Here is a 10,768-nt window from a genome sequence, read left to right as displayed (position 1 = left end):
TGACTCCACTACATGTAACCAAGAGATTGGTTACCTTTTATGCACTGTGGGACCCATCTAGCCACGTGTCGGCTGATTTGTAGGATTTGATTTTGATACAAACAAATTCACAATTTAAAAATAATGGAATTCCAAAAGACAATGAAATTTCACAGTTTTTTCAAAAAACAATTGAACTTATTAAAACATTAAATTAAGCTTTAAAAATGTGGAATTAGGACTAAATTCACATCCAAAAAAAATAATGATATTCCAAAAATACAGTAAAATTGAGCCAGAAATGTGAAATTTGTACTAAATTTACAATTTAAAAAACGCTAATATCTTAAAAAACAATGGAATTTCTTACCCTCCTTTAGAATCCAGTTTTTGGATACAAAGAAATCAACCCATCAAATTGTTCCAAGAATTGGAACTCCCTAATAAGAGAAATTGAGACCTCATATGCAAAAAGAGTAAACAGAATGAAAATCATAAGAATGACAAGAAAGAATTGCCTATGGAAATGAAAGTAAATGCCCCTGCCCAGTTATCATCGCCCAATGTCATCTCATAACAATTAACAACTAAAACATGGATTGTTCATATTCTTATCATTACATCAACCAGCAAGCGATCAGAATTTTCAACATAAAATGTAGATCAGATCAAATGTGGAAGAACAGCTCGCGATCGACCATCGACGGGTCTACGCTCGAATCTTGGTCTGTTCAAGTTAAACCTTGCCAGGAATACGTCAGAATATGTATCCGATCGAGTTGTTATTCGGCTTCGAGACTTGCTTATCTGGCCATTCTTAAATTGCATTGTTTTTTAAAAACTATAGAATTTTACTGTTTTTCAACAAACAATGAAATTAGACCTAAAAGGTGAAATTTAGACTAAATTCACATTAATGATATTTCAAAAACAATGAAATTGGACCTAAAAATGTAAATTTTGGACTAAATTCACAATCCATTAAAATAACGAAATTGAAAAAAAAAATATTTCAATTATATTTGAATAATTTTTATATTTACGTTTCATTATTTTCAAAAATATTGTTTTATCAGAGAGAGATATATATGCTCTAATATATATTGACAATGAAATTTATCTCTAATCATTTTTTTAAAACTATGTATTAAAGTATGAATACAGAAAATAATGAATTTCAGAATACATTTGGTTAATTCCATTATTTTATATGTTCTAATATATATTGACAATGAAATTTTACCTTATATTGACCAATTCCATTGTCAATATCTCTAATCTATTGTTTTCAAAAACAATATATTTCATTATGAATACAGAAAAAAATAATAATTCAGAGTACATTTGGTCAATTCCATTGTTTTTATCAGTTATATATATGTTTTAATATATAGTGACAATGAAATTTCACTGTATTCACCAATTCTATTGTAAATATCTCTAATCCATTGTTTTCAAGAACAATGTATTTCAGTATGAATAAAGAAAACAATGATTTCAAAATATATTTGGTCAATTCTATTGTTTTATTAGGGATGTATATGTTCTAATATTTTTTGACAATGAAACTTCACCTTAAATTGACCAATTCCATCGTCAATATTTCTAATCCATTGTTTTCAAAACAATGTATTTTAGTATTAATATAGAAAATAATGAATTTCAGAGTATAGTGACACAAATATATGATTCACAACTCAGATATGTATGCAAACTTTTGAGTCTTGATTTGACCCTAGAAACCTTCGAATCTTCAAAAAATTTATTACACACAATTATGTATGTATTAGAGTTCTCTTTTGAACACCACAAACATCATTTTAATCAAAGCTCAAATAAGTGAGTTATGGCTATCTGAGACTCACTAACTAATTATATACGATTCATAGCTCAGATACGTGAACTTCGAACCTCATTTTGACCCCTAAAAAATTCGAATCGCAAAAGAATTATTAAACAAACTTCTGTAGATCTTAGAGTCCTCATTTGAACTCTAAAATATCATCTCAATCAATGCTCAAACAAGTACGTTATGATTATCTGAGTTTCACTAACTAATTATATGCGATTCACAGCTCAGATGCGCAAATTTTGAGCCTAAATTTGACTTCTAAAAAATTCGAATCGTGTGAAAAATGTATTAGACATAATTTTGTGAATCTTAGAGTCCTGATTTGAATTTCACAAAAATCATGTCGATCAATGCTTAAATGAGTTAGTTATGGATGTCTGAGGCTCACTAACCCATCATATGATTCACAACTCAAATGCGCAAAATTTCGAGCCTCAAATTTACCCCAAAAATGTTCGAATCTTCCACAATCATTAGATGCAATTATGAAGTTCTTAGAATGCTCTTTCAATGCCAAAAAAATCATCTCAATCGAAACTCAAACGAGTGAGTTATACCTATCTGAAATCTCTTAAGATTAAGACGAGCGAAAGAATGGTGATGTTGCTGGAGGAGGCGTAGCACCAGGAGTGAAAAGTTCAAATCAAGGAGTCGAGCTCGGTGAAAGAGTAGGTGAAGTGGTTAGTGCAGGAGTAGGTGTAGGTGTGGCCAGAGTCGGCGCTGGTGATGAAGACTGTGTCGGTGATGGAGTCGGCTTTGGTGGAGCTGTAATTGGGGAGGGTAATCTTGCCTTAGGTTTCTCAACTCAGAGAGGGGTGTTTTTCTTTTAATTCATGTCATATTGACATCTGATATGTCAATACCACATAGATTTGGAATGAATTGGGATACATTTCATTTTTTTTTTCCATTTTAATATTGATATTCTTCTCTTTGTTTTGGGTATTATTTTTTTACAATTATTCAAATTTTATTGCAAAACAAAAACAGGAATAAATGGATATTGGTGGACATCTATCTATAGGTCCCATATACCATCTTTTGAATAGTTCTTCTACATCTAGAAGATTTTCCTCATCAAACTTTACAAGTCAACGGGACATAGTGTCCTTGGAGAGGGTCCCAAACAATTTTAAAACTGGAAGAATGAAATACTAACATTGATCAAATTCACGAGTCTCCTTGTATTTCAATTTAGGGGCTCTTTTTTCACTTATATACCTGGCTATTCGGATCCCTAAAAAATACAATTATATCCCCATATTAAAAATAACGGGGAAGAATCGAAATGACCCCTAAACTTTGATGGCTCAGTCGAGTCAGTCCCTAAACTTCATTTCAGGTCAAACAAACCCCTGAACTTTGATGAATACCCTCTATTACATGTTTATCCCAACATACTTAAGGGCTTATTTGACCCAAAATAAAATTTAAGGACTGACTCGACTAAGTCGTCAAAGTTCAAAAGACATTTCGATCCTTCTCCGTAAAAATAACCAACACTCATAAGTAATCCTAGGAGCCATTATTTAACACACATAATCTCATCTGTCTTTTTTGTTAACTATCATATGGAAAGGTAATCCTACACATTTAGCAAGAGGAGGATTTACTTGACATGATTGCTAGTATTGCCACGGAAGAAGATTGAAGATTTTTCTTTCCACATTAATGAGCTGACCTAACCATTCCATATATTCGTTGAGACAAGACAATAACGAATAGTTATTAGAGCTTCAGAATCTCATGCAGGTCCCATAAATCACTGTGTCAAGAACACTGAACCTTCAACAGTAAAAAATTTATGAGAAAATAATGAAAAAGGAAAGGGGAGAATGGGTCCCTTCGTGTGTGGGTTAGTGTGAACAGTGATCCGCCCGAAACCACACCAAGCAACCAAAAAAGTCTTTAGTTGCACGTGCATGTTAAGGTCCTAAACCAAATGTACGATTTTATTTTATTTTTTAAATTGTTACAGGAGATGCAAGTTTCCAAATTGAATACACTAGGAAAATGCACCGACTTAATGACAACTAAACAAAAATGAAAAATAAATAAATAAATAAAAACCCAAATTTCTCATATCCCAAACAACCTAAATCTAGTTGGCACGTGCATGTCAACATCCTACTTGAATAAATTTTGAATTTTGAAATTTTTACATAATACTGACTCTCTCTCACCTCCCCTTTACACTCACGTTCTCTCTCCTCTTTCTTTTCCCCCTCATTGTCGCAACCCACCGAATTGAAGCGCTGCCTTGCTGGCTGCTACTCACATCGAGCGCGAGAAGGTCGGGCAAGGATCAGTAGATCTGCCTCTACAAGAATCAGAAGTGCTCATCGGCCGTAAAGTGAAGAGCCGAGCTGGTTATGGACGGGGAGAAGAAAAGTTGATTTTAGTGACTTTTTAAAAGCTTTTAAGAATTTTTGAGAGTTGTTTTTTATTTTTTGTATTGGGTGTTGTGTATGGATAAAGACGGAATACATGGTTTACAATGGACAAAATATGAGAAAGCTTGAATCACGTGTTTGGAGTTTTTTAAAAGAGAAATATTATTCTCACACCCTAAAAATGATAATTCTACTCGTTAGTATGTGTTGATGTGATGTAATAAATTTATTTTAATTAATTGATGGGGTGAGAAAATTAATTTTTAGAATGAAAATCAAATTTCAAATCACACACAAATCAAAATAATCAAATATCAAATCATATATAAAATAATATTAAAAAATACAATTCAATAATTTCGGGTGAGATAACCAATTTGAGGGGGTGGGAATACTACTTTTCTTTTGAAAATTCGGGTTGTAGTAGTTTCAAACTTTCAATATTGTATTTTGATTTCTTCTTGATGCTTTAAAATAATTATTTCACACAATCTTGGTGCTTTACATTAATAAAACTATTATTCCCATTGATTTTTATTAAGTGGAATATCACAAATCCTAATGATTTTTATTAAGTGGAGTATCACAAATCCATTGATAAAAATCAATCCAACAAGTTATTCCGTTGATAAAAATCAATAGAATTACTAATTTCATTGTTCTTAGTCCATATTGAAAAAAAAATCAATACATAAAAAATCAATGGAATAATTATTCCAACAACTATTCTGGTCAATCAAGGAGTAAAACATGTAGAACTCATCAATGCAAGCCCAACTGTGATAGTGGTTCGCGTAGGGGTCTCCAAAAGTTTCCTTTTGGTGCGGCTTCAAGTCAAGATTCTGGCGAAAAAGATGGTTGTTGTTGGCAAACAAAGGTCGAGGATGAGTCATGGCATCCTGGTGCTTCAGATCGGTGGATCGACGATCATGATTGGTGGTTAGACGGTTGGCTTTTGCTTTCACCATGAGGAGAATAAGTTTTTCAATTATAAATTTTTTTTACATAGATTGTTGACATGGTCATGCCACATAGATTTGGACTATCAATATTTGAGCTACCTAGCATTACTGACAACTAAATCATTGGTGGTGGTCATATTATTTGACAAACAATATATATATATATATATATATATATATATATAGGAAACACTACACATCCATAAAATAAGCATCCATAAACTTACATAAACATGTGGTATGCCTATGTGACTTCCTTAATAAATTTTTTTATATATATTTACGTGACATGCCATTTTTGCTTGCCACATAGATTATCCGCCTGTTTGGCACAGCGAAAAGCAAAGTAGATCCGTTTATGTTCCCGCTTTGTGGCACTCCTGTGCCAAACTATGGACCGCATTTTAGAAGCTCTGAAATAGAGCTTCTGAAAGGGGTACCCGCTTATTTTTTATTTTTTTAATTTATTTTGTGTGGGGCCATATACGGAAGTTACTTTTAATAATAAGACAAAAGAGAAGACGCCACTTGTGCAGGGCAATTAAGGGCTCGTGAGAGAGAGGGCCCACTAGTATAATTATTTTATTGTAAACATTTTGTAACTTAACACATTATCTTAATTAATTTTACATAAGAAAGTAATTATTAAAATAATTAAATTTTTTACTTAACATTAATTTTAGTAATAAATTATATTTATTAAATTAAATGTAAGATTAAACCAATAAAAATTATTATAAAATCATTATATTTAATATTTAATAAAAATAATTATTTTATTAGTTTTATTAATAAAAATAATTATGCTTAAAATTAATTAAAATTTAATATTAAATTTAATATATTAATCATAAAATTTGATATTATAATACTTTAATTCAACAATTTTTCCGCTAACGTCATTTTTTAGCTCACCAAACACCTCACAGCATATTCTACAGCTTTAAGCTCAGTTTTTTTTTCACAGCTTTTCCGCTAGCGTTGAAAATCAATCCAACCGCTCTACCAAACGGATCCTATGTAAGTTTATGGATGAAAAAATTATGGACATATATCATTTTGAAATATATATATATATATATACATACATAGAAGCACTACACATTCATAAAATAAACATTCATAAACTTATATAAACATGTAACATGCCTATGTGGCTTCTTTAATAAAGTTTTTTTTTTAATCTATGTAGGATGCCTATCTAACTTGCCACCTAGATTATGTAAGTTTATGGATGAGAAAATTATGGACAAATATATATATATATATATATATATTGATAATATGAAAATGACCTCCATCCAGAACTTACCACATGTCTTAACACGTGTCACATAAAAGTAACAACCGAAGATGAACATTCGAGGAGCCCATACTGGTGGGTATCATGACCGAGGAGAAGGAGAGCTCTTCGACATGGGCACGGAGCCACTCTGCGGTACAATAACAAACACATAGTATATGTTTGGCAGTACTTTTTACTGTGTTCAGTTGTATCTCACCTCACAGCACCATGGTTTTTTGTGACACGACAAACGCTTTCACAGCAGAACTCACCTCACAGCACCACAACTTTTTACCTCACAACATCTCACCTCACCTCACCGCACTCCCAAACGCTTATAAATATATGTTGAATTGCCCCACATAATCAAATTAGGTCAATTATTTTATTTTAGATTAATTTACAATGTAAATGTTAAGTGATTTTATATTAATATTATTAGTCATCTAATATAACCATAATTTAAATACGACAAACACACCTCACAGCACCGCACCACAGTTTTAAAAGTGATGCGCCAAATAGCTTTTTGCGTTCCAACTCATCTTACAGCACGACAGTTTTATAACGCACAACACCTCACAGCAGTTGACAGCACTCCCAAACAGGACCATACACTCTGTAACCAATGGTGGCCTAACATCATAAGGAGACTAATTGTCTAATTGTCCAATGGGAAACCGATTCTACTAAAAAAAATGAATCAAGATATGATTTACCTTTCTATGATTTCGCCTGAGATCAAAGAAAAGAGATATACTCCTACTAAAATTAAAATTCATCTAACTCATATAAAAGGAACCTCCGCCACGGGTAAAGAGGCTCAACTATTACATTCTGACACAGTTAATAGCTATTTGAGAGAGAGAGCTAGCTCCGAACACCAAGCGCTAGCTCTCATTTGATAGTTACTTATTTGAGTGTCAGAGCGGTCACTCGGGCACATTCTTGGAGCCTTTCATAGATTACATGCTTTTTATCGGAATCGAAGATAGTTTTGAATATCATTCTTATATATGTTGTGGTCCTTTCAATTTGTAGGAATATGTATCCTTTTGTGTGGTGGTTTCATTTTCTTTCACTTTCCACAAATTAATATTAAGAATTGATGATTGAATTGTCCTTGGGTGGGTCGACGATAAGAAAAGACTGATTAACACATAACCTTCACTGGAACGTAATCCAATATGTCATCATATGGTTATGGCTTCACGAGTCACTACCTAAACCAATTAAAGTAAAACTGGGTCACATTAATAATATTGTCAGCTTTAGATTGTCTGGTTCCCGTAGATACAATATCATATCCGTACGACTTTGCCTTCCTTATCTATATATGTTATTTGAGAAAAATCGTATAAATTCAAAAGGTTCTAAGTTCAATTTCCATGGAGAACAATATTTTTGTGGTAACGAGTTAAGTTTTGACGCAATTTATTCTTTTTTCATGTGAGAAACTTCTGTATACATGAGCCTGAAAACTTGAATTTAGACTCATATCGGATATCAAAATGAAAAACTTGTATCATGTAGTTGTTGGTAATATATATATATTTTCAGTATTAATGTGGGATAGGACCATTAATAGTGAAATAAAATTACAAAACACAATTAATGAATTGGATGAGTCATTGCTGTACATCAAAATTCAACAACTCATCCTTCCTACGCGACTACTCCCAATTTGTAGTCACAAATCAAAGTATAAAACCAAACCACATGCTGTTGCCCAATTACAATTGATTATCTGCTCATGGAAATTTAATTTTGATTTATCATTATTAGGTAATTTAGGATTTTTATTGGTTTTCTTCATCTTTTAAAAAATATTTTTTTTATAAGTCTCATGATATCAATATGAATAGTCGAGATTTCCAGAATCTCAAGAAGCCACAGTGACAATTGACAAAACAACAAACTGCAGAATATCCTTGCAAAAAAAAAAAAAAAAACCAACCCAATTGCAGAATATGTTAATTGTTGGGCTATTAAAGCCCACTAAGAAACCCATTGGATTCGAAGTATCTGAATTGGGCTCATGTTCTTCTTGGTTAAGTCAAATGTAGGGTCCTATTTACTTCATATGTTTTCTTTTTATTAAAGGGGAAGGGACGGGAGACTCGAATTCGAGATCTCTATGAAATATCACAGATATGAGTGTTATCTGAGATACTCGTGATTCTCCCTATTTACTTCAATTGTAAAATATAATGTGTATGTTGTACCCTGCACGTATGAGTTTCGACAAAACTATTACAAAGTAATTAATTATCAAAACTCGTACATTTGAATTTTGGTTTTATTTAGTTTTTGGTCCATAAATTAACAATTAAAGGCAAAAGTCTTTTGATTTAATTATTTTTTATTAGGTTTCTAAACTATATATAAGAAATTTTATAGAGGTCATTGGGCTTAATTTTCCCCACAAAATAAACTAGGTCGGCTTACTAAAATTAGCCCATGTGATAGCCCTACAAGACCCTCAATGGAAAAGGTAAAAGGGAGCTTTAGTCACACCCCGATTTTTATTAAGTGTACCTCGACTTTGTTGATTTTGCTTCGACTTTGTCTTTTTTAATACCTATGCTCTTTACACCCCATCCCCTCATCATCTCTTTCTTCTTCCTCATGAGCACCCACAGCAGACCATGGTGTCATCGTCGTCCGAGCACCAATCCAGTAACCACTACCACCAAATTGAAGCCCAAGCTACTACGAACTAAACCCGACCAACCTGATGAGTTTCGTCCACCGAAATCACGTTCAAAAGTCTATGGCCACCGCGAGAAAAGTCGCCCGATCCGGACAATCTGACCACTGTTGGAGGAAACCGACACCACCTTTTGAATTCTCGTGGCAAGATACTTCCATTCCACCCATTTTCCGATCAAGACGCTGTCGAAAATTGATGACTCGAGTTTGATCCCAAACCAGGCATTTTTGGACGATTTTGATCTCGAATACCGACTTTGGGATAATTACGAGTCGGAATTTCACGTTTCCGACAAGTTTCAACTAGAGAATGACCCCAATAGACGACAATATGGCCGGCAATGACATATCTGATTACGGGGTGTATTTATAAAATGTCTCATATTTATGTAGTTCGGGTGTATTTATAAAAGTTTAGAGTTTTCATGGGTTACTACTAACAAGGGATGTATTTAGTAAAAATCAGGGTGTGACTAAAGCTCTCCGAAAGTAAATGAGTAATTGGACAAACAATTTGTTCATTTGGAATCGGAGATAGAGGAGAATAAGAATCAATAAGCACAAGTCATTTTCGAAATACAACAAAATAGAAAACTCCTATCATATAGATAGGTAAGATTACGATGAAGTAAGTAATATGAAAGTGAGTTCAATGGACTAAAAGCTCTTATTTGAGAGAAAATAAAGGCATATTATGTTCATTATTTTGCTCAATTTAATGCAATTAGCTCTTTTTGTAGTAGCTAGGGAACACCCTATGATTTCATCACTTTGAGTTAATTTCTTCCATAGTGAATGTGGTTCGGGCATCATGCAAGCGTCTTGATGTGCTTTGAGAAAATCAACTATCAAGAATTATTAAGGTATAAGCGGCGGTGAGATTTCTAGTGGAAGGGGTCTCTAATAATAAAGTAATATTATTTGGAATAGTAACATACATTGGGGTTCACATTATGATACTTTGTTGAGTTGGTAAGTTTTTTTTTATCTGTGTTGAATGTGCTTGATGCAATAGTAGAGGATGACACTACTTCATATGAAAAGGTCGAGTATTTAACCTATTAGAACTTGTACAATCTTTCACAGACATTATAGAGGAAAGACCAAGATGTAGTAAATGTCATGACAATTGTTAGAATATCCAAATAGCGACTTCAATTAATGAGAGATGAAGGATGGACTCGAGGAATATCTATCCTCCTTGATAGAAATATCACACGACAATAGATATTTCTCTTTTGTCTTTTCCTCATATGCCAGATTTCTCTTTTTTTCTTTTCACCAGATTTTTTATCAAAATTCAACACTTTAGACTTTTGTTATTGATGTACGCTTTAGCGATAATTTCTCGGAACTAAAAAGAAGTAGTGTTCCTACTCAAAAAAATGAGTGATACTAGAACATATAACATATATACATGGGTTTTATAGAGAAAGCATTTTCTGTCGTGAAGATTGTCAATAATTGAATTGGTGACCAATGGTTAAATGATAGTTTACTTGTGTACAATGAGAAATATATTTTTGACATTATTCCAAATAAGGTCATCATGAAACGATATCAAAATATGAAAAATTATCAAAAA

This window comes from Tripterygium wilfordii, chromosome 18, assembly GCF_013401445.1.
Source record: "Tripterygium wilfordii isolate XIE 37 chromosome 18, ASM1340144v1, whole genome shotgun sequence".
Lineage (NCBI taxonomy): Eukaryota > Viridiplantae > Streptophyta > Magnoliopsida > Celastrales > Celastraceae > Tripterygium > Tripterygium wilfordii.
The sequence above is the reverse complement of the archived record's forward strand: the minus strand, read 5'-3'. Positions refer to the sequence as shown.